This window comes from Oncorhynchus gorbuscha, unplaced genomic scaffold (genome assembly GCF_021184085.1).
Source record: "Oncorhynchus gorbuscha isolate QuinsamMale2020 ecotype Even-year unplaced genomic scaffold, OgorEven_v1.0 Un_scaffold_2888, whole genome shotgun sequence".
In the NCBI taxonomy this organism is placed as follows: Eukaryota; Metazoa; Chordata; class Actinopteri; order Salmoniformes; family Salmonidae; genus Oncorhynchus; species Oncorhynchus gorbuscha.
This window is the reverse complement of record NW_025747279.1, coordinates 57,501-62,524: the sequence shown is the minus strand read 5'-3', so window position 1 is coordinate 62,524 and position 5,024 is coordinate 57,501.

Here is a 5,024-nt window from a genome sequence, read left to right as displayed (position 1 = left end):
CCCTGGAGGTGCATGTCATCAGCCCAGTACCACCAGTACCGGTGTCATCAGCCCGGGACCACCAGTGCCTGCACCATGCATCACACCTCCAGTGCGCCTCCACAGTCCAGTACGCCCCGTGCCTCCTCCCCGTGCTCAGCTTCTAAGGTGCATGTCATCAGCCCAGTACCACCAGTACCGGTCCCACGCATCAGACCTCCAGTGCGCCTTCACAGTCCAGAGCTACCGCGACATCTCCCAGTCCAGAGCTTCCCGCGACAGTTCCCAGTTCAGAGCTCCCGGCCCACGGTTCCCAGTCCAGAGCTTCCGGCGACAGTTCCCAGTCCAGAGCTTCCGGCGACGGGCCACAGTCCAGAACCTCCAACGACGGTCCACAGTCCGGAACCTCCAACGACAGTCCACAGTCCGGAACCTCCAACGACAGACCACAGTCCGGAACCTCCAATGACGGTCCACAGTCCGGAACCTCCAACGACGGTCCACAGTCCGGAACCTCCAACGACGGTCACACAGTCCGGAACCTCCAACGACGGTCCACAGTCCGGAATGTCCACTGATGGTTCACAGTCTGGAACCTCCACCAACGATCCCCAGTCCTGGGCCTCCAGCGATGGTCCCCAGTCCGGGGTCTCCAGCGACGGTCCCCAGTCCCGGAGTCTCCAGCGACGGTCCCCAGTTCAGAGTCTCCAGCGACGGTCCCCAGTTCAGGGTCTCCAGCGACGGTCCCCAGTTCAGAGTCTCCAGCGACGGTCCCCAGTTCGGGGTCCCAGCGACGGTCCCCAGTTCGGGGTCTCCAGCGACGGTCCCCAGTTCGGGTCTCCAGCGACGGTCCCCAGTTCGGGGTCTCCAGCGACGGTCCCCAGTACGGGGTCTCCAGCGACGGTCCCCAGTACGGGGTCTCCAGCAACGGTCCCCAGTCCGGGGCCTCCGGCAATGATCCGCAGTCCAGAGTCTCCCGGTGATGATCCACGGTCCGGTTCCACAAAAGCCGGAGGGATCAGGAGTAAGGAGGAGGAGGGCCAGAACCGGAGCCGCCACTGAGGGTAGATGGCCACCCGGACCCTCTCTATAGGTTCAGGTTTGTGACCGGGAGTCCGCACCTTTGGGGAGGGGGATACTGTCACGCCTCTGACGTTAGATATCTCTGTTTTCTATATATTTTGGTTACGTGGGTACTCTAGTATATTTTTCTTAGAGTGGGTACTCTAGTGTTGTATGTCTAGGGTTTTGTATGTCTAGGGTTGTTGTAGGTCTAGGGGGTTTTGTATTTCTATGTTGGCCTGATATGGTTCCCAATCAGAGACAGCTGATTGGGGATCATATTTAGGTAGCACCTGTTTCCTATTTTCTGGTGTGGAATCTTGTCTACAATTAGGTGCCTGTGTGCACACCAGTAGCTTCACGTTTCGTTTGTGCTTGTTTGTTTTGTTTTGCTGCGCCTTGGTCTCATCATTACGAAGGTCGTGACAATAATGCTCGACCCCATGTCGCAAGGATCTGTACACAATTCCTGGAAGCTGAAAATGTCCCAGCTACTCTATGGCCTGCATACTCACCAGACATGTCACCCTTGAGCATGTTTGGCATGCTCTGGAGCGTGTCCAGTTCCCACCAATATCCAGCAAATTCGCACGGACATTGAGGAGGAGTGGGACGACATTCCACAGGCCACAATCAACAGCCTGATCAACTCTATGCAAAGGAGTTGTGTCACGCTGCATGGGGCAAATGGTGGGACCATTTTCTGAAATGTCACAAAAGTGTCCATAAAGCACTCAGGGAGGGCCCCCACGGATAGAGGGCCGTGCTAGGGTGTTGCCAGAGTGGGCATTAATATGAGAATGACCGAAAAGTGCATTTAGGAGAGTATTTTAATTTTCGGGTTCCCAGGTGCACGTTTTCAATCACCAGGTACACGGATGTATGAGGGCGCCCACGGCTAGAGGGCCGTAGTAGGGTGCTCCTATAGCGGGCATGCATGTCAGGAACACTGGGTAGTGAAAAAAATTAAACCTTCCATAAATCACTCAGGCCGGCCCCCACGGCTAGAGGGCCGTAGTAGGGTGCTCCCATAGCGGGCATGCATGTCAGGAACACCGGCAGGTGCATTTAGGACCATATTTTAATTTTCGGGTTCCCAGGTGCACGTTTTCAATCACCAGGCACACAGAGGTAGATCCTAATCCTCATCCACCGAAATGTCACAAAAGTGTCCATAAAGCACTCAGGGAGGGCCCCCACGGATAGAGGGCCGTGCTAGGGTGTTGCCAGAGTGGGCATTAATATGAGAATGACCGAAAAGTGCATTTAGGAGAGTATTTTAATTTTCGGGTTCCCAGGTGCACGTTTTCAATCACCAGGTACACGGATGTATGAGGGCGCCCACGGCTAGAGGGCCGTAGTAGGGTGCTCCTATAGCGGGCATGCATGTCAGGAACACTGGGTAGTGAAAAAAAATTAAACCTTCCATAAATCACTCAGGCCGGCCCCCACGGCTAGAGGGCCGTAGTAGGGTGCTCCCATAGCGGGCATGCATGTCAGGAACACCGGCAGGTGCATTTAGGACCATATTTTAATTTTCGGGTTCCCAGGTGCACGTTTTCAATCACCAGGCACACAGAGGTAGATCCTAATCCTCATCCACCGAAATGTCACAAAAGTGTCCATAAAGCACTCAGGGAGGGCCCCCACGGATAGAGGGCCGTGCTAGGGTGTTGCCAGAGTGGGCATTAATATGAGAATGACCGAAAAGTGCATTTAGGAGAGTATTTTAATTTTCGGGTTCCCAGGTGCACGTTTTCAATCACCAGGTACACGGATGTATGAGGGCGCCCACGGCTAGAGGGCCGTAGTAGGGTGCTCCTATAGCGGGCATGCATGTCAGGAACACTGGGTAGTGAAAAAAATTAAACCTTCCATAAATCACTCAGGCCGGCCCCCACGGCTAGAGGGCCGTAGTAGGGTGCTCCCATAGCGGGCATGCATGTCAGGAACACCGGCAGGTGCATTTAGGACCATATTTTAATTTTCGGGTTCCCAGGTGCACGTTTTCAATCACCAGGCACACAGAGGTAGATCCTAATCCTCATCCACCGAAATGTCACAAAAGTGTCCATAAAGCACTCAGGGAGGGCCCCCACGGATAGAGGGCCGTGCTAGGGTGTTGCCAGAGTGGGCATTAATATGAGAATGACCGAAAAGTGCATTTAGGAGAGTATTTTAATTTTCGGGTTCCCAGGTGCACGTTTTCAATCACCAGGTACACGGATGTATGAGGGCGCCCACGGCTAGAGGGCCGTAGTAGGGTGCTCCTATAGCGGGCATGCATGTCAGGAACACTGGGTAGTGAAAAAAATTAAACCTTCCATAAATCACTCAGGCCGGCCCCCACGGCTAGAGGGCCGTAGTAGGGTGCTCCCATAGCGGGCATGCATGTCAGGAACACCGGCAGGTGCATTTAGGACCATATTTTAATTTTCGGGTTCCCAGGTGCACGTTTTCAATCACCAGGCACACAGAGGTAGATCCTAATCCTCATCCACCGAAATGTCACAAAAGTGTCCATAAAGCACTCAGGGAGGGCCCCCACGGATAGAGGGCCGTGCTAGGGTGTTGCCAGAGTGGGCATTAATATGAGAATGACCGAAAAGTGCATTTAGGAGAGTATTTTAATTTTCGGGTTCCCAGGTGCACGTTTTCAATCACCAGGTACACGGATGTATGAGGGCGCCCACGGCTAGAGGGCCGTAGTAGGGTGCTCCTATAGCGGGCATGCATGTCAGGAACACTGGGTAGTGAAAAAAATTAAACCTTCCATAAATCACTCAGGCCGGCCCCCACGGCTAGAGGGCCGTAGTAGGGTGCTCCCATAGCGGGCATGCATGTCAGGAACACCGGCAGGTGCATTTAGGACCATATTTTAATTTTCGGGTTCCCAGGTGCACGTTTTCAATCACCAGGCACACAGAGGTAGATCCTAATCCTCATCCACCGAAATGTCACAAAAGTGTCCATAAAGCACTCAGGGAGGGCCCCCACGGATAGAGGGCCGTGCTAGGGTGTTGTTGCAGAGTGGGCATTAATATGAGAATGACCGAAAAGTGCATTTAGGAGAGTATTTTAATTTTCGGGTTCCCAGGTGCACGTTTTCAATCACCAGGTACACGGATGTATGAGGGCGCCCACGGCTAGAGGGCCGTAGTAGGGTGCTCCTATAGCGGGCATGCATGTCAGGAACACTGGGTAGTGAAAAAAATTAAACCTTCCATAAATCACTCAGGCCGGCCCCCACGGCTAGAGGGCCGTAGTAGGGTGCTCCCATAGCGGGCATGCATGTCAGGAACACCGGCAGGTGCATTTAGGACCATATTTTAATTTTCGGGTTCCCAGGTGCACGTTTTCAATCACCAGGCACACAGAGGTAGATCCTAATCCTCATCCACCGAAATGTCACAAAAGTGTCCATAAAGCACTCAGGGAGGGCCCCCACGGATAGAGGGCCGTGCTAGGGTGTTGCCAGAGTGGGCATTAATATGAGAATGACCGAAAAGTGCATTTAGGAGAGTATTTTAATTTTCGGGTTCCCAGGTGCACGTTTTCAATCACCAGGTACACGGATGTATGAGGGCGCCCACGGCTAGAGGGCCGTAGTAGGGTGCTCCTATAGCGGGCATGCATGTCAGGAACACTGGGTAGTGAAAAAAAATTAAACCTTCCATAAATCACTCAGGCCGGCCCCCACGGCTAGAGGGCCGTAGTAGGGTGCTCCCATAGCGGGCATGCATGTCAGGAACACCGGCAGGTGCATTTAGGACCATATTTTAATTTTCGGGTTCCCAGGTGCACGTTTTCAATCACCAGGCACACAGAGGTAGATCCTAATCCTCATCCACCGAAATGTCACAAAAGTGTCCATAAAGCACTCAGGGAGGGCCCCCACGGATAGAGGGCCGTGCTAGGGTGTTGCCAGAGTGGGCATTAATATGAGAATGACCGAAAAGTGCATTTAGGAGAGTATTTTAATT